Source organism: Equus caballus, chromosome 5 (assembly GCF_041296265.1).
Source record: "Equus caballus isolate H_3958 breed thoroughbred chromosome 5, TB-T2T, whole genome shotgun sequence".
In the NCBI taxonomy this organism is placed as follows: Eukaryota; Metazoa; Chordata; class Mammalia; order Perissodactyla; family Equidae; genus Equus; species Equus caballus.
In genome coordinates, this window is record NC_091688.1 from 79,084,331 (window position 1) to 79,112,313 (window position 27,983).

Consider the following 27,983-nt stretch of genomic DNA (forward strand, 5'->3'; position numbering starts at 1 on the left):
ACTTTTGTGAGCTTTACCTCCTAGAATTCCATAAGTTCTCACAAAGAAGACTGGAGAAAAATCAAAATTCCCCTTATGCTTCTGGCAGGGGGAGGGGAAAAGTGGCCATTTGAAATACACCACTTTCTGTTTTTGTTAAGAAGGCCTGCTCTTAAGAGAAACTGTTTTACTGGAGCCTAACCTATTGGGGTTTTGACTGAGCCTAAACAGCCTAGTGGGAGGGAAATACCCCACTTCAGCTTCCTCCAGCCATCCTATCCCACATCAGGTGGGGGAAAAACTGAGAGACATTTGTGAAGTTGACAGCCTGGGGGCAGAGGCTCACTAAAAGACTGTGACCTAATCATAGGACTGTAGAAGGCCTCCCCTCTCCCGACACCTCACCACCACATCACTAAAGGCCTGTTTACTGCAGTTCCTCTTACTCAGTACTTCATGTTCAAATTTCAACAAAAAATTATAAGGTATACTAAAAGGAAAACACCCCACAGTTTGAAGAGACAGAGCAAGCATTAGAAGAGGACTCTGATATGGAGGGATATTGAAATTATCAGACTGTGAATTTAAAATAACTATGATTAATATGCTAAGGGCTCTAATGGAAAAAGTAGACAATATGCAAGAACAGATGGGTAATGTAAACAAAGAGATGGAAATTCTAAGAAAAGATAAAAAAGAAATGCTAGAGAACAAAAACACTGTGACAAAAATAAAGTCTTCGATGGGCTGATTAGTAGACTGGACACAGCTGAGGAAAGAGTCGCTAAGCTTGAGGATATGTCAATAGAATCTTCCAAAACTGACAAGCAGAGATAAAAGGCTGAAAAAAATAGAACAGAATATCCAAGAACTGTGGGAAAACTACAAAAGGTATAACGACAATACTATAAGGAGAAGAAAGAGAGTAAGGAACAGAAGAAATATTTCAAGCACTAATGACTGAGAATGTCCTCAAATTAATGTTAGGCCTCAAACCATAGACACAGAAAGCTCAGAACACCAGACAAGATAAATGTAAAAGAAAAACTACACTTAGGCATAGCTTATTCAAACTGTGGAAAATCAAAGCTAAAGAAGAAATCTTGAAAGAAGCCAGAGGAAAAAAACTAACTATAGAGGAGCAAGACAAGAATTACATCTGACTTCTCAAAAACCATACAAACAAGAAGAGATTGGAGTGTTGAGAGAAAAAAACCCCGCCAATCTAGAATTCGGTGCCTGTGAAATTATCCTTTAAAAAGAAAGGAAGCGTAAAGTCTTTCTCAGATAAACACTGAAGGAATTTGTTGCCAGCAGACCTATCTTGCTACAAATGTTAAAAGAAATTCTTCAGAGAGAAGGAAATTCATATAGGTCAAAACTTGGATCTGTGTAAAGAAAGGAAGAGCATTAGAGAAGAAATAGGTGAAAGTTGAAAAAAACCTTTATTTTTCTTATTTTTAATTGATCTAACAGATAACAGTTTGTCCAAAATAATAATAACAAAAATATATTTAAGTATGCTTATGTGTGTATGTATGTATTTATGAATAAGTGAATTGAATGACAGCAATGATACAAGAGACAAGAGAGAGGAATTAAGAATATATTGTATTAAATAGTACTTGCACTACCCAGGAAGCAGTATAGTGTTATTTGAAAGTGGACCTGGATTAGTTGTAAATATACATTTCAAACTCCAGGCAACCACTATAAAAAGTTAAAGAAAGAAGTAGAATTGATATGTTAAAAAAGGAGAGGAAACAGAATTATATATAATGTTCAATTAAAACCACAAAAGGCAGAAAAAGAGTGGAAGACAAAAATAGGAACAAAAAACAAGGTCAACAAATAGAAAATGGTAAGATATTAATCCAACTATATCCATAATCACTTTAAACATCAGTGCTCTAAATATACCTGTTAAGAGACAAGGATTGTCAGAGTGGATCAAAAAACAAAACCCAATTATATGAGTCTACAAGAAACTCACTTTAAATATAAAGAAACTTGAAGATTGAAAGTAAAAAGATGGAGAAAGATATACTGTGCTAACACTAATAAAAAATGCTGTAGTGGCTATATTAATTTCAGAGAGAGCAAATTTCAGAGCAAAGAAAATTATTAGAGATAAAGAGGGGCATTACTTAATGATAAAGGATCAATACTCCAAGAAGACATAAAATCCTTAATGTGTATGTGCCTAACAACAGAGTGTCAAAATATGTGAGGCAAAAACTGATAGAACTGCAAGGAGTAATAAATGAATCCACTATTATAGTTGGAGACTTTAACACCTCGCTATCTGAAGAAGACAGATCCAGCAGGCATAAAATCAGTACAGACATAGTTGAACTCAACAGCACCATCAATCAACTGGATATGATTGACATCTATAGATGACTTCATCCAACAACAGCAGAATACACATTCTTCCCAAGCTCACATGGAACATACACCAAGACAGACTACATTCTGGGCCATAAAATACACCTTGAAAAATTTAAAAGACTAGAAATCATACGATGTATGCTCTCAGACTACAATGGAAGTAAACTAGAAATCAATAACAGAAAGATAGCTGGAAAATCCCCAAATACTTGGAGATTAAACAACACACTTCTAAATAACACATGGGTCAAAGAAGAAATCTCAAGAGAAACCAAAATGTATTTTGTACTAAGTGAAAATGAAAATACAACTTATCAAAATTTGTGGGATGCAGCAAAAGCAGTGCTAAGAGAGAAATTTGTAGCATTGAATGCATATATTAGAAAGGAAGAAAGATCTAAAATCAATAATCTAAACTTCCACCTTAGGATACCAGAAAAAGAAGAAAAATTAAATCCAAAATAGGCAGAAGAAAAGAAATAGTAAAAATTAGACCAGAAATCAATGAAATTGAAAACAGGAAATCAGTAGAGAAAATCAACAAAACCAAAAGCTAGTTCTTTGAAAAGATTAATAAAATTGATATGCCTCTAGACAGACTGACTAAGAAAAAAAGAAAGAAGACACAAATTACTAATATCACAAATGAAAGAGGGGACATCACTACATATCCCACAGACATTAAAAGGAATACTATGAACAACTGTATGTCCAAAAATTTGATAACCTAGATGAAATGGATCAGTTCCTTAAAAGACATAATTGGCCAAAGCTCACACAAGAAGAAACAGGCAATCTATATAGCTGTTAAAGAAACTGAATCAATAATTAATAACCTTACAAAACAGACAGCACCAGGCACAGATGGGTTCATTGGTGAATTCTACCAAACATTTAAGGAAGAAATTATACTAGTTCTCTACAATTTCTTCCAGAAGATAGAAACAGAGGGGATACTTCCAAACTCATTCAATGAGGCCAGCATTGCCCTAATACCAAAACCAGAAAAAGACATTATAAAAAAACTGCAGGCCAACATCTCTTATGAACATAAATGCAAAAATCCTCAGTGAAATGTTAGCAAATCAAACCCAACAATATATTAAAAAAATTGTACACCATGATCAAGTGGATTTATCCCAGATATGCAAAGCTGGTTCAACATTCAAAAATCAATTAATGTAATCCCTCACATCAACAGGCTAAAGAAGAAAAACCACACGAGCATATGAATAAATGCAGAAAAAGCATGTGACAAAATCCAACATCCTTTCATGACAAAAACTTTCAGAAAACTAGGAATAAAGGGGAACTTCAAAAAACCTACAGCTGACATCATGCTTAATGGTGAGTAACTTGAAGCTTTCCTGTGAAGATCAGGGACCAGGCAAGGATGTCCCCTCTCATCACTCCTTTTCAACCTGGTGCTGGAAATCCTAGCTAATGCAATGAGAAAAGAAAAGGATATGAAATGTATACAGATTGAGAAGTAAGAAGTAAAACTGTCTTTGTTTGCAGAAGTCACGATTATCTTTGTAGAAATTCTGAAAGAATTGACCAAATCCTCCTGGAACTAATAAGCGATTGTAGGAAGTTTTCAGGATACAAGGTCAATACACAAAAGTCAATCATGTTCTTATGTACCAGCAATGAATGAATGGAATTTGAAATTAAAAATACAATGTCATTTGTATTAACACCCCCCAAAATGAAATGAAATACTTAGGTGTGAATCTAATAAAATATATATGAGATATACATAAGGAAAACTACAAAACTGTGAAGAAAGATATCAAAGAACTCAATAAATGGACAGATCTTCTATGTTCATGGATATGTAGATTCAATATTGTCAAGATGTCAGTTCTTTTCAACTTGATCTATAGATTCAACACAATTCCAATAAAAATTCTAGCCAGTTATTTTGTGGATATTGACAAACTGCTTTTAATGTTTATATGGAGAGGCAAAAGACCCAGAATAGCCATCAGAATATTAAACAAGAGGAACAAAGTCAGAGGACTGACACTACTCAACTTCAAGACTTACCATAGGGCTGGCCCAGTGGTGTAGTGGTTAAGTTCACGTGCTCCCCTTTGGTGGCCCAGGGTTTGCAGGTTCGGATCCTGGGTGTGGACCTAGCACCACTTGTTAAGTCACACTTGGTGGCATCCCACATACAAAATAGGGGAAGACTGGCAACAGATGTTGTTAGCTCAGGGCCAATCTTCCTCACCAAAATAAATAAATTAAAAAAATAAAAAACAATCTCTTTGGAAGACAATGCCAAGGGAGTGAGAAGACAAGCCTCACACTGAGAGAAAATATTTGCAATAGACATATTTGATAAAGGATTGTTATCCATAATATATAAAGAACTCATAAAATGCAACAACAAGAAAACAAACAAGTCAATTAAAAAATGGACCAAAAACTTTAACCGACACCTCACCAAAGAAGATATACAGATGGCAACTAAGTATATGAAAAGATGCTAGACATCATATGTCATTAGGGAAATGCAAATTAAAACAACAGTGTGATACCACTACATGCCTATTACAATGGCCGAAATTTAGAACACTGATAACACCCAATAGTGGCAACAATGTGGAGCAACAGGAACTCTCATTCACTGCTGATAGGAAGGCAAAATGGTACAGTCACTTTGGAAGGTAGTTTGGCAGTTTCTTACAAGACTAAGCATGCCCTTACCATATAATCCAGCAAACACACGTTGGTATTTATCCAAAGGAGTTGAAAACTTATGTCCACACAAAAACCTATTCATTGATGTTTATGGCAGCTTTATTCATAATTGCTAAAACTTGGAAACAGCCACGGGGGCTGGCCCTGTGGCCGAGTGGTTAAGTTCGCGCGCTCCGCTGCAGGCGGCCCAGTGTTTCGTTGGTTCGAATCCTGGGCGTGGACATGGCACTGCTCATCAGACCACGCTGAGGCAGCGTCCCACATGCCACAACTAGAAGAACCCACAACGAAGAATACACAGCTATGTACCGGGGGGCTTTGGGGAGAAAAAGGAAAAAATAAAATCTTTAAAAAAAAAAAAATAAACTTGGAAACAGCCAAGATGTCCTTCAGTAGGTGAATGGATAAGTAAACAGTGGTATGTCCAGACAATGGAATATCATTCAACATTAAAAAGAAATGAGTTATCAAGCAATGAAAAGACATAGAGGAACCTTAAATGCATATCACTAAATGAAAGAAGCCAATCTGAAAAGGCTATGTAGTGTGTGATTCCAATGATATGACATTCTGGAAAAGGCAGAAAACTGTGGAGACAATAAAAAGATTAGTGGTTGCCAGGGTTAGTGGGGAAGGGATGGATGAACAAGCGAAGCACAGAGGGTTTTGGGGGCAGTGAAACTACTCTGTACAATGCTATAATGGTGGATACCTGTCGTTATACATTTGTCAAAACCCATAGAATGTACAATACCAAGAGTGAGCCCTAATGTAAACTATGGACTTTGAGTCATAATGATGTATCAATGCAGGTTTATCAATTCACATGACAACGTGGTAGGTTCATCAACTGTAACAAATGTACCACTCCAGTGGGAGGTGTTGATAGTGGGGGAGGCTGTGCATGTGTGGGCATGGGGAGTATATGAGAACTCTCTGTTCTTTCTGCTCAAATTTTCTGTGAACCTGAAACTTATTTAAAAATAAGTTTATTTAAAAGGAGGGAAATAAATAAACCAATTAACTAACTAAAAAAAAAAGAAGATAAAGTACAGATCCTTAGCCTTGACAGAGTGGCCCTTTACCCTTGAAACCTTGCTTTCTCAGTGTCCCATCACAAAATTTTGCTCTAACCAAAGCAGCCTATTCAAGGTTCCCCAAATATTCCTATTCTTTCCCACCATTATCCCAGCTCACGATGTCTTCTCCCCCTCTCTCACACACTAGGTCCTACACCTTCCTAATTCATCCTCTCTAGAAGTTATGTCTCTGACCTCTGAACTCCCCTGCATTTGTGCCAGTCATCTGGCTCTTAGCATTGGCTGCCCTGTGGTGTTAGGTAGAGCGTGTGGTTGTTATGTATGTGTATTAGCTCTCTAGTATGCAAATTCTTGCAGGACAAGGACCTTGCCTTATGATTTGTGGCATCTCCCTCAGACTTGCTTGTATTAAATTCAAGAATTAAATCAAAGTATCAAAACCTACATTAAAATTTCAGAGTGATAAGTGGCCACAGAGCTTCCCTACTGGGAGATGCATCTCACAGTCCCTCAGTGTCACGGTGTCATTGGGGGTAAGGACAATCCAAAGTAGCATTCAGAGTCATCTTCTGATCTCCAAGCTGCTGGACCCCTGGGAGTTATTATTCCTGTCTTGGTGGTGAAGGCTGCAGGCCCCTCAGTACTGGCCCAGGGGGTGACTGTAGTATGGAAAACCTTACATGGCTATTACCAGAGGGGCCACCCCTCTCTGTGATCACCTCTAGAGAGTGAAAATGAACCTATTTCTAAGACTAATGATCTGAGAGCCTTTTCCTGGGGCAGCAAGCTCTCTGCTCTGCCATCTCTGTTGTTCCTCAGACCTCTAGAGCAGTGATCCTCAACTGGGTGTGATGGGGGAGTGTCCATACTTGATGGTGGCGGTGAGAGAGGATATTGCAAAAGCTCCTCAGCTGACTCTGTGGCTCCCTTCCCTACTCAGCCCCAGCCACACCCCACTGATTGAGAACCGCTGCTCTAATAGTTAAACCTTCAGTGCCAGGGAACATCTGTCCTCCCAACTAGGTATATTCTAGCAGGGGATCAGAGTCTTTTTCAATGTATCTTAATTGTACAGATATTTCAGGTAAAATGTTCTCTGCTCTTGCCCCAAATTATCCAAGCCATGATCTCAATCTGACCATTTTCTTTTAATGGTTTCAACCTTAGAGTATTCACTTCTACCTTGTTCTGTAGAGACGTCCATGTGTCCATAAAAATACACCACGTTTCTTTGTCTGTCCTTGTGAGTCTGAATAATGATACTGGATTTTGATAGCGTGTGTGCCATGTGTATTTATTGTGCATGCAGATACATACATGCATAACATACTAATTGAATTATTCTAAAAACACAAATATTTTGCAGGGCTACAGAAACACATACTAAATATCTAAATCTACAAACTGCTGATAAACAGCACCTTTTCTAACAAAAGAGAGCAGTTTAATAATAGTGTTAGAAAGCTGGCAATATGTTTGTTAAAATCTTTAATTAGGGACAGGCTTTCCCAGAGGCCTCTGAAGGCAAAAGGTGTAAATGGAGAAACTGTCCCAGCCTGCGCGCTCTGCGGTGGCTCTGTTCTGAGCACAGATGGGCTGGTGAGGAAACTGTGAATGGACAAATGATAACAGACTACTCTGTAATTCCAACATCAGCTCATTAGCAATCTGTCAGAGATTTAATATGTGTACTGGTGAAAATGCAGAAATCTTACACGATTGTTACAGGATGGTGCACGTGTCTAAAAAGGCCATTAGAAACGGATTGGCATAATGGCTATTAACAAAATGATAATGTCACATTAGATGCTTTGTGCTCCTGCAGGAAAATGATGATTTTTGTGTGCTCTCAGGCCATCCCAGGAAGCTGACATAACAATGGTTTCATGATGGAAATCATTAATAAATAAACAGCTAGACCAGCTTGGTGAGAAATGTGAGGCACATGAAGCCATGTGGGTTTCCAAAGAATGAACAGTGACATTTCTTGGTTCTGAAAAAGACTCTGTGTCAACAACTTTAAATTCCTTGGATCACAAACATGGTTTCCAAATGATTTTAAACTTGCTAGTTAGTGGTTCAAATAGTTGCCACTGAAAAATGTTTATTTAAAAAAAGAGAAAAATATTTATTTAGGTTGTGTGTACACAACAGGCTGGAATTTGATGGATAATCAAGGTTTGGTCGGTGAAGGGAGAAAGAGAATGAGCATTTATGGAGCACCTATTATATGCCAGGTACTTTACATTTGTGATCTTACTTCATTTTCACAACAAGTCTATGAGATATTTCCCCATTTTCCAGGTGTAAAAATAATGAAGCCTGAGAGAGCATGTGACTTCATGAAGACAGTATGAGGGTAAGTGGGGATGATTCTATTTGAAACCAGTCCTTTATGGTTCCAAAGCTAATCTTTTTCCCATTGCGTTATACTGCCTCTCAAGTTGTCTCTCATGCACACTGAAAGTAGCCTTTTAGGATCCCTATCACTAATTATGGACAGGCAAGAGGGTCCCAGAGATTCAGCTGGGCTCAACTTAGATGAAGCTGTTCAATTTTAATAGCACAAATGGACCCTGACTTATTTAAAGTATATACTTATAAATTTCTTTTTGGGGGATATCTCTGCTTCAGTACTGGGAAATGTCTGTACATGACGTTAGGAGTTAGACTAATGATCTATAAAATCTAGTCAAAAATAACTCTGAAAGAAAACATGTACGATTCCAATGATATAAAGCTCAAAAACAGGTCAAACCAATTAAAACTGTTAAAAATCAGGATGGTGGCTATCTTTGGGGAGAATAGTGACTGCAAGCTGGCACGAGGGGATGTGTAGGGCTGGAGTTCCTCTATTTCTTGGTCTGGACGCTGGTTATACCAGCATGTTTACTTTTTGAAAATGTGTTGAGATGGTAAACTTATGATTTGAATACTTTCTTGTGTGTATATCATACTTCAATAGTATTTACTCTAAACAATGGAAGACAACATTTTTCCTTACGTGATTCAAATTGGATACTTACTTGTTCAATTTTCCTATTTTGTCACCTTGGGCAAAATTGTTCTTTATGTGAAGCTTATAATTGGAACACTTCTCCTTCTGGAGTTTGGAGATTGTAAGCAAGGGAATGAGTGCCTGCCTTTTTTCCTGTGAGTGAGTGTGTGTACCCTCTTAAGCACGCTCATATCCCAGAAATGGAGAAATACCTTCATTCTTTCTTACTCTCATCTCTCAAACTCTTGAAAAACCTGGGAACAGAATGTTAGTCAAATGTGAATTTTATATAAGTGGAGCTTGGGGATGGAGCTGTCTCGTTTGGTGACCCTTGTTGGCAGCTGTCTCTTGTGCCAATGGCAGTGGCAGTCACCCTCCCCTCTCAGGAACCAAATTCTCCAGCCGAGATGTTGGGCCACTCTTATCTTATGTCTTCGCCCGCTTCCTCCTCACTCTGCTGATTGCCAGGCTCCAGTGGAAGAGCCAAGGGGTTGCTTGAGGAGGATAATGCATCCCACAGACACGTGAAGGGTTGACTCTGAGGCTCTTGGGCAGACTTACCCTGTTCACCCGTGTCTCAAATGTTCTTCCTACCTTAGAGCATTCACCTTCCTTCGTGACCTGATATTTTTATCAACGAGATAACTACAAATGAGGTAGATTGTTGAAAAGCAGCATGGCATAGCCTTTGCCAAAATGACAACTTCACTTCTAGAACTTTATCCTAAGGACATCATCAGGCATATTTGCAAAGATGTATATTTCTTAAAAGTGTGGTTTGAGAACTACCAGCATCGATATCACTTGTAGTCGTTGGTAAAATGCAAATTCCCAGATCTTATGCCTTTCTTATTGAAGCAGAATCTCTAGATGTGGGGCCCCTGCATTCATATAATTAAAATATCCCAGGTGATTCTTAGTCACATTAAAGTTTGATGTATAGGGATGTTGTTGCAATATCATTTAAAAGGGACAAAAGGAGGGGAGCCTAAATGTTCATTAGAAGAGGATTAGTTATAATAATGATAATACAAGAATATTCTGCAGCTTTGACTATGTGATGTAGATCTGTACTTACTGACATGGAAAAATGTTCACAACATATTGCTGAATGACAAAAAGCAGGGTATACTACAGTGTGTATCACCCAATAGCATTTTTGTTTCTAAATACGTGTGTGGGTGATGCCAGAACATGAACAGTGCTTATCTCTGCATGATATCCTTATTTTCCATTGCTTTCCTCCAGAAGACATCTCTAGACTTCTGGAAGACATCTATCTGTTGGTCCATGAATCAGCCAATATTGCCACTGGAGAACCTTCTGAACACAACAGTGGCTTTATGGCTGATGTTTTATATCAGAGGGATTTTTACTCATCAGAACTAGTGCATTTTGTAGAGAATAAGAATTGGTGAGGAGGGCTGTGAAATGCATTCTCTGATTTGGGGAAGCGAATCTGGTGCTTAAAGAAAGGCTGTCCGAAGGGCTGGCTTGGTGGTGTAGTGGTTAGGTTCATGTGCTCTGCTTTGGGAGCCTGGGGTTCATGGGCCTGGATCCCTGATGCAGACCTGCACACTGCTCATCAAGCCATGCTGTGGCGGTGGCCACATAAAAAATAGAGGAGGATTGGCACAAGTGTTAGCTTAGTGACAATCTTCCTCAAGCAAAAAGAGGAGGATTGGCAATGGATGTTAGCTCAGGGCGAATCTTCCTCATCAAAAAAAAAAAAAAAAAAAACAAAAGAAAAGCTATCTGACTCTCATCTATAGAAGATTTGCAGCAATGGAAAAGAGTGCTGAGGAAAAGGACGGGTCATTGAATTTCAGCTGCGTCCTGCTTTTTATGCTTTCTTTCAACCTCTTGCCCCTAAAAATGATTTTCTTTTTCTTCTTCTCTTCTTTAGCTTATTCTTGTAATAAAAGAGAGGTGAAATGAGATCCACTGAAAATTCTGGTATTTTGCCTCTCAGACCACAATCTTGAGAGTGTATTTTTCTTAATCCAATTCTGTTTCAAATGTTGTCAGGAGGTACCATAATTGGTTGTGGTAAATGACACTGGAACCACATTGCTACTCACTCTGGAAATGATATGAGCTCAGCATGCTGCTGATCAAATGCATTTCTGCATTAAAACTATTACAGGCAGAATGCCTCAATGGGATTCTTTCCTCCTAATAGTTTTCCAGGGTTTATGCTGAAAGGGTTTTGTCAATCAAGTCTGAAAATCAGCTTAGCACCCTGACTCGGGTTAATAAAACTCAGCTGCCAGGATCTCAGCTCAGAGGCCACTGTTCCCTGGTTCCGACATTATCAAGCCCCACTAAAAATGCCTCATTATAATTGATACTTACTCATAATACGTCCCCCCCTTTTTTTTTTAATGCAAAGAATGCCTCCAGAAAGAGTCTTTACCTTACACAAGGCCTGCTAGAAGAGAGATCCATATCAAAGACAGATAGCTAAGAGGGAGTAGGACAGGCTAGACGTATTTTCACAAGGACCATGGAGACAGACTTGGTGCAGATTCTGACCTTCTTGGGTAGCTTGGAGTCAGGACAACGCACCAAGAATCAGTACGGAAATAGGGATACGGCCCAGATGATATTGTTGTGAAGGGGGCTCTGAGCGCTCTCTCACCAATAATGGGAGGATGAGAGTTCCAAATGAAAAAATGTATTTAACTAAAGAAAACAAGATGTCACAATGCAGAAAGCCTGTGACAACTTATATACCAGTTAGAAGAGCACAATCTTCTTGAATCACTGAGTCATGCCTGGCTGAGTAGTCCCCATATCACTGTCTCGCAGTTCTTCTAAGACTGAGAGTTCTAGGCAGTTGATTCCAGTTCTCTTCAAGTAGAAATATTTCTCTTCCGGTTTCTTGGACAGCGGCACCCACACTAAAACAATCCACATAAAAGGACATTAGAGGGGTCAGAGTGCTGAAGGGAAGCTTAATGGCTTTCAAACGAATTCTACTTTGTGGAAAGTTTCTGCTGGCTGCCTCTGAGGAAGGAGAAGGTGGAATAGACAAACACAGCCCGGGGTGGGGGGCAGGTATTCCATCCAGTGGATTCTCAGCATGGGGGGATATCATTAAGGTGCACAACAAAGAGGAAACTGAGGAAGGAACTTTATTAATTATACTTCAGTGCTATTTATTTGAGAATCTCTACTCAGAGGCAACCGGGGTGATTTCACAGGAAGGGAGAAGAAACAGCTTTTCATGGGTGGTAGAGCTTTTGTTGGGAAGGTTTTAATGAGGCTCTCTGGGCAAGGTCTTCTTAGCACAACTGAAGTGGCTCTGGAGGCTGGGGGGCCACGTGACACTAACATGAGGGAATGCTTGGCTCCATCCTATTTGCTTCAGATTTCCTTTCCAAACATCAATTGCCTGGATTTCCCTGGTCGTGTGAAAAGAATAAGCATATGCAAATTTTTCATTTGATTGACTTCTTACATTGGCCTGTATTTCTTCCAGATGCATTCTGTTCAGGCTATATATTCCAGCACACGTTCCCCAGTGCAGGCGGGGGGCAGAGCGGCCGGCACTCTCTTCAGGATGGATTATGACTGGCACATAGTGGGGACTTGTTCTTTGCTGTGCCTTGTACTGAGCTCTTTATAAACCTTATCTCCACCTGATCCCCACACACCCCTGTGAAGTTGGTAATGTTCATTTTATTCCCAGTTTACAGGGAAATTGAATAAGAGGAAGGTTGAGTAACTTGCTCAAGTTCATCCAGCTTTTAAGTGGATTCAAACCTGGGCTGTCTGTCTACAAAGCACTGCTCCTTCACTGCTACGCTTTATACCTTCTGGGCCAATGATGCTCCACACCGAGCCGCTCCTGACAGAATATGAGTTCTTAGAGTCCTATAGTTGGCAGGAAAGGCTGCTCTATTCCTGTCCCTGGAAGCCCTGGTTACTCTTTGATCCAGACCTGCTTTGAGAATTTGTTGCCAGTGAAGAGGAGACAGCCTACTGAGGGAAGAGCTTTAGGGTGAAGGTCAGAGAGATCCGGCTTTCAGCCTTGGTTCTCATACTGACTAGCTGTGTGAACTAGGCCAGATAATTTAACCTCTCTGAACTTAACTGCCCAGCACTGTATTTAATTTAGAAAGAGCTACAAAGTTATTGGGGTCTATGAGCCCTGGATTGTACTCAGGCTCTGTGCTTCTAGAAAGGTGACATTTCTAGGGGTAGGAAGTGAGAAGACAGTGAATATAAAGGATCTAAGGAAGAAAGAAAAGAGTGAAACAAACTTGAGAATTGCTTCTTCTCATTTTGGTTTTTTAAGATTTTTTTAATAACCCTTTCACATGAGTAGAGAGTGGGTCTCATGAGAGGAGTGACATTCTCATTTGGAAACTAATATTGGTGGCTACTTTCCATAGATTATCACCTGTAAGCCTTTTAACAGCCCAGTATGGTAAGATTACGAGCCCCAAAATACAGCTGAGGAAATTAAGGCTCAGAAAAGTTAACTTGCCCAATACCACAGAGCTATTGAGTGGGATTTAGAACCTAGGACCACCTAGCACCAAATACTATCCTTTTTCCACAGTGCCATTCTGGACTCATGCAGCACTGAGCTCTAGGCCTGCTGCACATAACCCGGGCCCACCTCTGCCCCCTGCCTCCCGAACTTCCCAGCAGCTGGGCCCACTAACCTCTCTACCTGCTGGGGTGCACACAGCCACAGGGGCTTGAGGCAGCGTTCCCTGCAAAGTGTTGTGGGACATTCGAAACTGGGAAGAGGTCACTGAGAGAAAATCCACTTAAAATAGTTTCCCAAATTCTATAGTAATTTTAAAAAAATAAAAACGTTGGATTGAGACCTTATCTTGAAAATGAAACTCAGACTAAAATGAAACGAAACTAAAATGATACTAAAACAGGTGTGTTCCAGGAATTAAGTTCGTGTAACAAATTACCCCAAAACTTAGTGGCATAAAACAATCAAGTACTACGCTCACTGATTCCGTGGGTCAGGAATTTCGACAGGGTTCAAGTGGTTCCCCACCATCACTTTCATTGACTTCAAGAAATTTCCTCTCATCTACTTAACTTTGTAACTGTAGGAACTCAGATAATGAATATTTCAATAAGGAGTTTTTCCTCACTGCCACCCACTTCAACCCTGCCTCTTCCTTCCCCGAAAGCAATGCCTCATCACTCAGCATTGTGCTTCTGATTTATTCCCTATAGTTCTGCCCCTTGCCTCCTGCTACCCTCTGTGCCTCAGTGAGGATAACTCGGCTTCAATGACAGAACTCATTCTAAGTTGCTGTTTCTGGTATCTGTCTAGATCCCCAGGGTCCTGGGGTCTGGACCCTGTCAGAGCCCCGACTCGATGGGTTGAGCCTGCCCCCTGGGGAGAGATGGTCTTGACCCTGTCTGCCAACCAGAGTTGAGTTTCTGCCCACCTTGGTCTCCTCTTCCTGTGCTCTATCCATGGATTGGGACACTTTGCTTCAATGAGCTCGAGCTGGGAAAAGCACCTAGCTCCGTGCCTGATACGGTGGGCACTAAGTAAATACTAGAATCTCGTTCTTCAGCTGGCCCTCCATGTCCCTGACTGGGAATGGCCAGACTCCTTGGACACCAGGTCTTGACCACTATCAGAACGTGTTATCTCTGTATTCCCCCGTCTCCATCTTCTCCTGTTCATTGAATTTTGGCTCAACCTTTGCCTTCATATCACACGCGTCACAGCTGAGAGTTCTAGTAAAGGTAATCAGAGATCTTCCTTGAATACTTTGAAACAAAAGCCTGGAGATCCCAGAACAATTTCGCACTAAAATTTAAAATTCTCTTTTGTTCAACAAATATATATTGATGGGCCTCTGAGGTTCCAGCTTCCTCTGAGGTTTCTCTGAGCCTAGGCTAGATGCTGGTGATGACATGGTGAAAAGGCAGGTGCAGCCTTGTGTGTCCTGTTACCTTTTAACTCCCACCTCCCTCCTTCCTGGGAGCCACCATCCCTACAGGAGGTGCATCCTCTCCAGTCTTATCCTCTGCCATCTTTAGCCAGACCAGCTTTCCCTCCAGTTCCAGTTGCCTTTCCATGTCCTCGTCCTACAAACACACAAGTTATGAGTGCGTCTTCTCCCCCTCCACTGAATCAGTGATGGGATGACATCCTTTTAGAACACCACTACTGCTTCCCAAACATCCTTCTAAAATCCTCAGGTAGGACGTTGTTTATTATTCATTTACTTATTAAATCATCCACCAGTCAATTATATGTTGTACCCTGCCTATAAACTACACAGCATAGGGTTAGAGCATGGACTCTAGAGTGAGAGGGACTCTAAATCTTGGCTCTGCTGCTTACCAGCTGGGGGGCCTCGGGCAAGTTGCTTTTCTTCTCTGTGCATCAGTTTCCTTATCTATAAAATATGGAATAGTAATGTTACCTACTTCACATGGTTATTATAAGGACTAAGTGAGTTAAGCCATGTAAAGTACTTAGAACAGCACTTTACACATAGGCATTCTCAGTGAGTATTAGTTACTACCACTACCGAGTGCCAGCACTGGGCTAGGAGATAGGATGCAGTGGTGAACAGTACAGAGACAGTCAAACAAACAAATACAAGAAAGAAGGAGGATCATTATAGGCTTGGTACCAGGTGCTAGAGTGTACAGTGGGAGGAAACTTCGGAATCACCTTGGGGGCTTGTTAAACACAGTTTGCTGAACCCTGTAACTGAAACTGTAAATGTTCTCTATTGCTGCTGTAACAAATTATCACACATTTAGTGGCTTAAAACAACACGCATTTATTGTCTTGCAGTTATGGAAGTCAGAAGTCCAAAATGGATCTCACTGGGCAAAAAATCAAGATTTCAGCAGGGCTGAGTTCCTTTCTGGAGGATCTAGGGCTGAATCCGTTTTCTTGCCTTTTCCAGCTTCTAGAGGCACCCACATTCCTTGGTTGCTGTCCCCTTTCATCTTCGAAGCCAGCAATGGCTGGTCAAGTCTTTTCTATGGTGCTATATCTCTGGTTCCGACTTCTCTGTCTTCCTCTTCCCCCTTTAAGGACCTTTGTGTTATATTGGGCCCACCGGGATAATCCAGGATAATCTCTTTATTTTAAAATCAACTGTCTAGCAATCTTGATTCCACCTGCAACCTTAGCTCCCCTTTGCCATGTAACCTAGATATTCACAGGTCCCGGGGATTAGGACATAGACATCTTTGAGGAGGGCCCATATTCTGCTTACCACACCTACTTTCAGAGTTTTTGATTCAGTGGGTCTGTGGTAGGGCCCAAGAATTTGCATTTCTAACACGTTCTCAGATGCCGCTGATGCTACTGATCCAGGAGCATGCTTTGAAAACCACTGGTTTAGAGACTCTGGTCATTCATGTCTTCATCCATTCAACAAACTTTTTAGACCTATAAACATGAGCCCAACACTATACCAGATGCTGGGAAGGGTGTCTCCCGATTAAAAAAAGAGCCCATAATCTAACAAAGGAGCCAAACAATTTCAATTTGGTGTGATATATAGTCTAATAGAGCTATGTGCAAAGTGCTAAGCATTCCCAGAGAAGAGAGCAACCAACAGGGGCAAGGGTAAGCTTCATAAAGGAGGCTATTCAAACCGGCTATTAAAGAATAAAGAGGAGATTTCAGGGAAGTTAAGGAGGGAAGGATATTGCAGGTATTGGAAATATGTGAAAGAGAGCATGATGTGAGTAGGTAATGGGGAGTCATTCTGTGTAGTTGGAGTAGACAGTGCATTGCATCAGGAGAGGAATTGGAGTTGAGATTAGAAAAATACCATATGCCATATTACGGAATATAATGGACTTCTTTGAGTTGCCCAGTCCATTCTGTCTTCTTTGAGAATATTCTTCTGTATAACTCCAGCCAAAGATGTGGACCTTAGGCTGTCATTTTTTGTCTACATGACCTTACTTGACCAATGAGCTAAGCCAATCAGATTTCCTTTCTCAATAATTTCTTCTAAGAGATATGAAGGTTAGGTAGACTTGGATTAAGAATGCCTGCAGGGGGCCATGTACAGTGATGAATGTTGTGGGGGGAGGCATGATGAGAGTGTGTGTTGGGGGGGGGGGTGTCTTCAGGAGAATGAGGCAAAGTCACAGAAAGAAGCAGAGGTGAGATACTGAAGGCAGTGAGAGAATTGTCCCTGACAACTGCCCTGCTACCTGGTTATACTTCATGAAACTCCCCTGTTTTCTTTTTCTCTCTTCCTTCTTCTTTCTTTCTTTCCTTCCTCCCTCCCTCCCTTCCTTCCTTCCTTTCTTTTTGATTCCTTTTCCTTTTTAAAGAAATACTTGATTTTTCTTTTTTGAGCAATTTAGGTTTACAACAAAACTGAGAGGAAGGTACCAAGATTTCCCATATACCCGCTGACACCACGCATGCATAGCCTCCCCCATTATCAACATCACTCACCAGAGTGGTACATTTTTTACCAAGGATGAACATATACTGACACATCATAATTACCCAAAGTCCATCCCTGATTCTTTATAATAAATCTTCTTTTTCTTAAATGAGATGGAGTATATATATATTTTTGCAACTGATGACCACTAATACAGAGTTTAGATTTTATCTTGGCAGAAATGAGCCAGTGGAAATGTATGAAGCAAAGGAGTAACACAGTTCAAGTTCAGTAACACAGTTCAGAAAGATCTCTGGCTGCAGAAAGGGGTCGGGGGAGCCAATGAAAAGCTCAAGCGTTAGTCCAGGCAATAGAGTATGAGAACCTGAACACAGGGAGCAGCAGTGAGGATGGGAGGGGGCCTGAGGGGCTATTTCAGAGCTAGAATTGATAGGACTTAGTATCTTGAGTTGTAGGGAGCCCAGGGCAGAGAGAGTTAAGGACAGTTCTCAGTTTCTACCTCGATGAATTGAAAGAATTGCGAAACTGCTAACGGAGAAAATGAAGACAGAGTTACATTTTGGAAGAAAGATATTAAGCTCAGTTTTAGACACACTTTTTGAGGAGACCATGGCGACATCCAATAGGCGTTGACACTTTATTCCTGGAAGTCAACAGATGAGTTAGAATAAAGATGCATATAGGTAGTATCCACTTGACTGGATTAAATTTCAGAAAGAGTTTAGCATGAGAAGAAAAAAAAAGAAAAAGAAAACTGAGACAACAGAAATGTAGAGAGCACTAACATTGACTGGCCAAAGGAGGGACATGAGTGAGCCCAGGAATTTGAGAAGTCATTGTCAGAGGGGTAGAAGGGGAGCCAGGAGAGAGTGAAAGGAGGAGAGTTTTAAGCAGGAGGCAATGACCCTACAGGTCAAATTGTGCGGTGAGGTTAATTAAGTAAGATAGAAGCTGAAAGCGGTTCATAGTATTTCATGTCTGAGGCATTGCTGTCTTTAAAGAGAGCAGTTTTGTCAAAATGGAGACAGTGGTAATAAGATGAGGTCATCTTGGGTGAGGAGTGACTAGTTGCTAAGGAAGTAGGCAAAGCAAGAGACAGCTACTCTCTCTAGAAGTTTGGATATGAAGGAAAAAAGACATCTGGGCAAAAGCTGAAGGATGAAGAGAGATCTAGTAGACTGATTGCAAAACTGACCCTAATTCTTCATCCCCCTGAATCCACACCGGTTACAATATGACTTTGCAGCTCCTCCCATCAAGAAGTAGAGTCCATTTCCTTGTTCCTAGGCTGGCCGTGTGACTTGCCTTTACCAATAAAATGAGGTGGAAGTGATATTGTGCCAGTTCAAAAGGTCTTGTGTATCTCTGCTCTCTCGCTCCTGAAATCCTGCCCGGCTACAATGAGAACAGGCTGGGATAACTTGCTGGATAAGTGACCAGTGGCCCAGTCAGCCACTTCACCATAACTAATGACCTGCTAATTGCTAGGCTTGTGAGTGAGATCATCCTTGACCAACGTGCCCCAGCCAACAAGCCAGCTGACTGCATACTCATGAGGATGTGTGGTCAGTATTTCAGGCCCAGCTAAAGTCAGGGAAGCTGGTCCAGCTCAGTACAGTTGACTCATCAACTTGTGAGCAATAAAAATGCTTATTGTATTTAGCCATTGTTTTTGGGGTGCTTTGTTACACATCAATAGCTAACTGATTCAAGAGATTATTGGAAGGTTTTCATTATCTTGCTTTGGCATGGAGGGGATTTGAGCATTATCTGCATGTTGTGGGGAAAAGACAGATTTAAGATTCAAGAAAGAGGGAATAAGTGATGGGAGAAGGAGATGTGATCAAAAGCTCAGGTGGAAGATTAGCCTGGGACAAGGCAGAGGACCTCCTTCGCTTTTGAGAGAAGCGAAGGAAGGAGAGATGGAGAAGGATGCCCTGGACTGAAATTCAGAGCATCACGGGGCCTTAGCCCTAAACCGTGAGCTGGGTGGCAGCTTTTCTAGCTGCATCTCTGATGTGCTCACATTTAACATCCAACAAAAATTAACACCCCAAACTCATGCATTTCCACATCTGTCAAAGCTAAAAGGGGCATGTGAGACAGATTTCCTTTTGTTTTCACCTGTGTGTCAAATGCTGCAGTGACAGCAAAGAAATAATCTTCAGTTTGTGTATAATGAGGTCTGAAATTTCCGTCTCCAGACATTGATCATGAATCTTATTTCACTAGATAAACTGACAGCAGAGTCTCAGGTACTTAAACAAAATTTTGAAAAAAACCCACAACCACCCACATCTATGGTTTTTTCCTTGGTGTCTTTTTCATGGTCCAGTTATTTTGTCTACATGCACTTGTTTCCAGTTCTGTCTGGATTCCTCAACAGCCAAATCATTCCTTAATCCTAGACATATACTCCCTTACCCTGAAAAGATAATTTAGTAGAAAGACAACTGGTTTGGGAGGCAGAAAAATGGTTCTAGTCCTGAGTGTGCTGTTAACTAGCAAACTTACCTAGGCTAAGTCACTGAACTTCAGTTTCCTAATCTGAGAAATGTTGTTCTACAGTGAACATTTATTGAGTACTTACCACGTGCCAGGCACTATTGTGAGTGCTTAGGAGACTTCAGTGAATAAAAACCAAGACCCCTGCCCACAAGGAGCTTACATTCTGGAGGAGTCAGACAATGAAAACAAGTGCAATAAGCAGGATAATTATATCTGTATCATATCATAGATGGTGAAAAGTGTTATGAAAAAAATTAAAAATAAAGTGGGGGTGGGAGCAGGTTGCAGGTCAGGAAAAACCCCTGAGGAGGTGACTGGAAGGAGGTGAAGGAGTTACCATGAGGGTATCTGGAGGAAGAATGTTCCTGGCAAAGTCTCTAAGAGTATTTCCTCAGTCTTTCTTTTCTTCCACACTCCATTTCTGCTGTTGACCTCAGAGAAGGTTTATAATGCATACAACCCATAGGCCAGTCTTCCCCACTATTCCGTACATTTCTTTGAGCAGCCAACAAATGACCAACTCTTCCCTTTGAGCTATCCCCATGGGCATTAGGTGCAAGAGTCTGCTGCCTTGCATTTATTTTCAGGGACCTCTGTGGGATATTTTCCAGCCAACTGAAAGGCTAGATCTGTATTACGCCAAACATCCCTGCTCTGCACAGGGCAGTTGAAGCCAGCAAATGTATCTTAGAAAAGGACATGGGGGGCCAGCCTGGTGGCATAGTGGTTAAGTTCATGCGCTCCACTTCAGCAGCCCAGGGTCTGTGGGTTCAAATCCTGGGCACGGACCTACACACCACTCATCAAGCCATGCTGTGAGGAAGCATACAAAAATAGAAGAAGATTGGTATAGATGTTAGCTCAGTGACAATCTTCCTCAAGCAAAAAAAGGAAGATTGGCAACAGATGTTTGCTCAGGGCCACTCTTCCTCACAAATTAAATAAATAAATAAATAAAAGGACGTGGCCTTGAGCCAGCCCTGATGACCTACCAGTTAAAATTCAGCATGCTCTGCTTTGGCTGCCCAGGTTCGGTTCCCATGCATGGAACCACACCACCCATCCGTCAGGAGCCATGCTGTGGTGGTGGCTCAGATAGAACAACTAAAAGGGCTTACAACTAGACTATACAATTGTATACTGGGGTTTGGGGGCGGAAAAAAGAAGGACATGGCTTTGATAAGGTAACCACCATTTCTGAATACCTCTATGTGCCAGGAGCTTTATGCACGTTATTTCCTCTAATCCTCACAATACCCCCACCTGTCTCTGAAGTTAGCATTTTCACACTTTATGGGTAAGGAAACAGAGGTTCAAAGAGTGTAGGAAACTTACCCATGGTCACATAGCTGGTAAGTTTCATGGCCAAGATTTGATTCCCAAGAGTGTGTTCTTTCAGCCATACTGCATGGCTTCTCTTCTTCCTAAGTAACTTTTAATCCAGCTGGGAAACCAGATATATATGTAGATATAGATATAGATAAATAGATAGATAGATATGACATTTATACAGATATATATATTTGACAACCAGAGAATCATTTTAAGGCAGAGCATGGTGGTTAAGAGATTGCCCTCTATAGTTGGACAGCATGAGTTAAAAATCCAGTTCTGCTGCGTTATAACTGTGTGATCATGGGTAAGTTACTTTTCTGAGCCTATATTTCCACATTTGTAAAACATATATAATATGAGTACCCATCTGATAAAATTGTTGGGAGGGTTCAATGAAATTATTCATATAAAGTGCTTAGCATAGTATTACATGACTTCTAATATATGCTAACAATTATTCATATATATTGTTGATGGACTTTTAAAAAGCACATATATATGTTAAGATACCTCTGGAAAGCTCAGGATCCGGGGAGCTGGAACAAGAAGACCTACTTTTCACTTTGAGTGTTTGTACATTCTGTGTACATTTAAATGTTGGGCCATATGATATTACTTATTTAAGTAAACAATTACATAATTTTAAAGAAATGCCGTTATTATTATCATTGTAAGGAATTTGGAATAAGGAAGCCATCAGTGGGGTAGATGGATCTGGAGGAGGTTTCTTGGAGGAGATGAATTGAGCAGGGCCTTGAAGCAAGTACAGAATTTTGATGATAGAATAAAGCACTGGGAGGCGCTTTAAGTGAAAGATTTTTGCAAAGTAGGGCATAAAGGCAGGAAAGGATAGCTGGTAAATGCAGTCTGTCCAATGATAATTGTCTGGTGTTGTGGTGACAAATCGTCCTGGTGATGGAGAGCGGGTTTCAAATACCTAGAGTGGAAAAGAAAGGGTGTAAGTGAAAAGTTGCCAAACACTCCACCTGGAACACAAACATTGAGAAAGATTGCTGGTTGAGGCTAATTCCAGGAGCCCTGCTGCCGGAATTATTCCGGTTCATCAATCCAAATTGAGCTGGAGGAACCTTTGACATCCCCCTCTCTCTGCCTGCAGGTCAGCTGTCTCCAATCCTGAGGTCGTCACTTGTCAAGAGGGGATAATCCCAAGGACAGCAGGATCTGCTTCGTCACTTGGATTTAGCAGTGAGAAACCCATCAGGCCACTAAACAGTAACAATGACCCACCATTAAACACCCTGAGAGAAGAGCATGATGAGAAGATTGTACAAGAAGAATCCAGGAGCTTTTGCTGACAACGCCTATGGAGACCCTGGCCACTGTGAGCTCCGCCCATTGAACTGTAATAAAAAATCTCCGCCTCCCCAGAGATGCTTGGATGTGGGCACAATATTAATTCAGACAATGGTTTCTGCATGGATGTAGAGTGAAAAGAATTTGGACTGTGGGGGTCAGACAGACCTGGCTTTGAATTGTTATTCTGTCACATTTTTTGTTTTTGGGGAGGAAGATTGTCACTGAGCTAACATCTCTGCCAATCTTCTTCTATTTTTTCCGTATGTGGGATGCTGCCACAGCATGGTTTGACAAGCAGTGTATAGGTCCACACCCAGGATCCAAACCTGCAAAACCTGGGCCGCAGAAGCTGAGCACGCGAACCCAACCACTACACCACCGGACCAGCCCCTCTGCCACTTCTTTGTAGTATGCTTTGGTAACATTTAAAAATCCCTCTGAGCCTCAGTTATCTTGTCTGCAAAATGGAGCTAATGCCTACACAGGGGCTTTTAAGAGGATCAAGTGCACCAGTGTTTGAAATGCACACACTGGGTACTTCTCTTTACGGAAAAAGAGCAAGATGTGGGGCCAAAAAGGAACTAGTACAACAAAAGCTATTCTCAAAATTATCCTTTGTCCTAGGCTCTTAACCTCAGAACGTGTGCTTATTTCTGTAGCTCAGATACCAAGGGAAAAGAGAGAGAGAGAGAGAGAGAGAAAGGCAGGAAGTCAAATTCTGGCTCTCACACAAGAAAATTCACTCTTGATAATTTTCAGACAGTGTTGCTCTCCTTCCTCAAACTCTGGCACCACAGGCATTATGCCAAAGAAGTCAGCAGCCTGGCAGATATTTCAAATTGATTCTGAGAGCAAACGACAGGCCATTTGTGCCATATGCCACTGACACGTTAATCTAGGCAAGGATGCTAGGCACCTGGGGACATCCATGCTGAAATGCCATTTAGGCAGGGCACACCAACTCCAGTGGCAGGAGTTCATCAGTGCAAACAGTGAGGGCGGCCAAGAAGATGGAAGTGGAAAGGAGGAGTGAGAGGGAGGCACAGTGTCTAAGCCTGGAGAGATTTTCTGAGTTGCAGACAGTTCATTATGCTTCTAGGAGAGCTGCAGATTCAACAGAACATCCAAACTGGGTATTTACAGACTGGACAAATGAGTGTCTGCTACTTTTGCACCTATTATACTACGTGGCCACCAACCCCGTGAACCTTCTCTCCATTGGCAAATACTGAGCGATGCTCCAGTCCACTGGAATGACCTTCTTTATCCTGCAGTTTCACCGTAAAAAGCAAGCAGCTGCTGAGCGATTCTAGGAGATGCCCCAGTGTCAGACTTTCCAGGATCCAATTTGGTGGAAGCACTCTGGGCCTTTGGTCTCCATCTCCCCTTTGCCCAGCCTTGTTCCTTGGTTACTGTGAGCAGTAACGAGCTTCCCCACCCCAGCGTGAGGACAGGCTCACAGCCAGCACATGAAAAAGGCTGAGCTCGTGTGGGGCAACTACTTTATTTCATGGGCAGATCACACATCTCTTCTTTTCCTTCTTCTGTGATGCAACTACACTAATGATTTTTTGTTTTTAAGTAGGAATGAGGCAGTACTATGGCTTTCTGGGGAAAAAAAGTCCACAGCAGGATAACTGCAGCAGATATCAGAAAAGAAGCTCAGAACGAGATGCCCGTCCGCTCTCGTCGTTGGCCCGAATGATTTTCCAGGAGCAAAAGGATCATTCTAATTTAGGGGATCTTAATAAACAAATAGAATCACTGCCTTAATTATTTTCTTCTAGGCAAAAGAAACTTTAAAAAATCAGCTCTTCCTGTTAACGTCAGTTATTTTCCATAATCCGAAGAATCTGAAAGATCATAAAAATAAGACTAGGCCACCAGAGAATGTAGGCATCCCCCAGCGTTCTCCATGGCGAGTAATTCAGAGTTGTCCTTGTTGAGCGTGGGCCCTGGAATCAGCCCTTGATTGAAATCCAGAGCTCTGTCCCTTCCTCACTGAGGACCATTGGCGAGATCCCGCCCCTCGAGCCTGTCTCCTCGTCTGTAAGCCTGCACAGAGTAACTCCATCTTCCAGGGTTATTATGAGGATTAAAAGAGAAGATGTGTAGGTAGCAAGGAGCACACTTTCTGGCACGTGGTCAGGGTATCTACATTAAAGTGACAGGCCTGATCTTGGGAACCACATGTCACTTAATTTTCAATGGAGAGACGTTATTTCTATGAATTCTTAGCAGAGACTAAATAGATGTTTTAACCCGCAAATCACAGACGTTTTCTGAGCCTTCACCACTAGACCCATTGGACTGTGTTATGCATTATAAAAGATTTGTAAGCAGTAGAAGAGTTGGGTTTTTGCTCAGGAGTAGCTTAAAGTCAGCCCTGAAGAACCGTAACCCCACTCTTAATCCAAGACCTACACCACCAGCCTTTGCTGTACGCACCCAGGAAACCCATCTTAAATGAGATGTAAACACTCAAGTGCAGGATTCTCTTAACGGGTGTCCCTGCACTCGCCCCTGACCCCTACAGCCGACTCCTGGAGCACCGGGAGCTCTACATAAGGTAAGAGCTGTCCCGTCATCTCAGAATCTGCTGACGGCTCCCTCTCTCACACGGAATGAAAGCCAAACTCCTTGCTCCAGAGCCCTTCATGGTCTGGCTCCAGTGACCTTCCTGCTCACATCTCTTACCACCCTCTCCTTTGCTCACTCCCCTCCAACCACGTAGCCCCCTCAAACACACCAAGTGTGCTCCTGCTTCTGAACCTCTGGACTTGCTACTTTCTTTCTGGAAAGTTCTTCCCCATGTGCCCATATGGCTTGCTACTATACTTCATCTAGGTTCCTGCTCAAATGTCATGTCATTGGAGAAAGCTTCCCTAACCGTTATTTTTTAAATAGCCATCCCACCCTGCTGTTCTCTATCCCCTTACTCTGCTTTATTTTTCTTTACAGAGCCTTCAAGACTTCATATAGGAAGGTTAATGTAATGAGCTCTAGTCCCCAGCCCTACAACTGGTCCTAAGGCCATAACTGATATTTATCATCTTCATCTTCCAGCACTTGTTCTAGATTTCCCTCACCCTTTGCCAACACCTCAGCTGGTCTAGGTTGCTTTCCAGGTGGGGTGCTTCAGACCTGCCTCCCCAGGGTGTCTGAGTTGCTTTAGGCCCTTTGCACTGAGGTTGCTGCAGTTCCCGTTTAGTTATAATTGGGCATGGAGTTATCATCAAGAGAGGCCCCACTGGATCCCTGGATCCTAGACATACTCCTTTCTGCCCTACTACCTCCATTGTGGGGTAGCAATCTTAGTTCCTCTTGGTAATCAGGGTAAATTGCCCTTAATAAAAATTTCACAGGTGGGTCACTGAGAATGATGGTGAAAGGGACCAGTCCTATTTCTACCCACTGATTCCCGGATCCATATATTCTAGCTATTAGAGAATGAGCACTGTCGGGTCTGTGCAGATACGGCATGCTGGAGGATGCAGTCCAATCCCATAGGATGTTATACCCAAGCTAGCACCTTAACTGAGACTTTAATAGGCCATTCCATTATTCTACTAGGGTGGCTACCTCTGGATGATGAAGGACATTGTACAACCAACCAATCCCATGGTTATGTGCCCATTGTCACACCCTTCCCTACCATCACATGGGTCCCTTAGTCTGAGAAATTGTTCTGTGGGATCCAATATCAGTAAAGAAGGCATTCTCTCAGTCCTCAGATAGTGGTGTTGGCAACAGCACTGAGGTCAAGGGAGGGAAAACCACATCCAAAGTAGATGTCCATTGCAGTAATGGAGTTGGGTCTGATATAGTCAACTTGCCACCAACTGAGAGGCTAGTGCCCTTAAGGATGGTGCCTTATCTGTGCCAGTCTGTGCTGCTGGCAGGATAGGTATTCAGCCATGGCAGGAGCTATATCAGCCTTGATGAAAGGGAGTTGACACTGTTGTGTCCACGCCTAGTCTCTACTCTTGTCACCAGGTAGTTCAGGGCAAATCTTCCTCAGCACAAAAGAAAAAAAAAAAGGTGGACTGAGAGGATATGAGGCAAAGCCTAAGAGGTATCTGATACACCCACAAAGCCTGGGGAGGCAGGCAGGATTGTAAAAGCATGTTAAATTATGTATTCCAAATAATTAGATAATAGGATATTTAAAAATATGTGCTAATTGTATGGTGCTGCCAGCAAAGGCAAAAGTTGTTAGCAGAGGAAGAGATCAATGTGGGCTCCAGTTGGCAGGAAAGGAGCTAGAGCCTTGAGGCATGGCCGATGGGAAAGCTGAGGATTCTGGGTAGAGTTCCTCCATGTTGAGGAAGCTGAATTGAGAATTCCCTGGAGAGGAATGGGAGTCAAGAACAGGAATGAGGTAACCCAACTGCTGATAGTACAGGGATTCTCTTGGTTTAGATAGGTTTTCTGTCCTGCTGCCTCCTACAAGATTAGACTGCCATCTTTGTTGTGATACAGTGCAGCACATGCTTAAATAAACACGCTTTGGGGTGAGACAGATCAGCTTTGAATCCTAGCTCTGCTGCTTGGGTAAGATCCTTAACCTCCTCAGTCTACAGTTTCCTTATCTGTCACATGGAGATAATAATGGTACCCACGCTGGTTCCCTCTTATCTGCAGGGGATACGTTCTAAGATCCCCAGTGGATGCCTGAAAACTTGGATGGTACCAAACCCTATATATATATATACACTATGTTTTTTCCTATACATACATATTCCAGTTGTGATAGCAAAATTAGCATGAATTTCTTTTTCCTTCTTCATCATTTCATGTGTCGAAGATTCATTCATCATAGATCTTAGCAACTTCAGTGTGCCATTTTTTTTCTTTTCGAGAACTGTTATCTTTTCACTTGAAGGAAACACTTTACGGCTTCTCTTTGGCATATCTGAACTGCCAGTGTCACTCTTATGCTTTGGGCCATTATTTAGTAAAATAAGGGTTATTTGAACATAAGCACTGCAATACCATGACATTCGATCTGATGACCCAGATGGCTACTAAGTGACTAAGGGACAAGTAGCATATACAACGTGGATACACCGGACAAACGGATGATGAAGGTCCTGGGCGGGAGGAAGAAGGATGGTGTGAGATTTCATCACGCTACTCAGGATGGCGTGAAACTTAAAACTTATGAATTGTTTATTTCTGGAATTTTCCATTTAATACTTTCGGACCACGGTTGACCGCTGCTAACTGAAACTGTGGAAAGAGAAACTGCAGATAAGGGGGGACTATTGTACATCATAGATTAATAGTGAGGATTAAATTAATTAATCTATG

At 41.7% G+C, this 27,983-nt stretch overlaps 1 long non-coding RNA gene across 1 annotated transcript; it reads left to right on the plus strand.

Moving 5' to 3' along the window:
• The first annotated feature begins 8,385 nt into the window (after positions 1-8,385).
• LOC138924126 (uncharacterized) lies at positions 8,386-24,435 on the plus strand. Its single transcript, XR_011438819.1, has 2 exons — positions 8,386-8,478; positions 22,471-24,435. It is a non-coding gene; the product is annotated as an uncharacterized lncRNA (long non-coding RNA).
• The last annotated feature ends 3,548 nt before the right edge of the window (positions 24,436-27,983 follow it).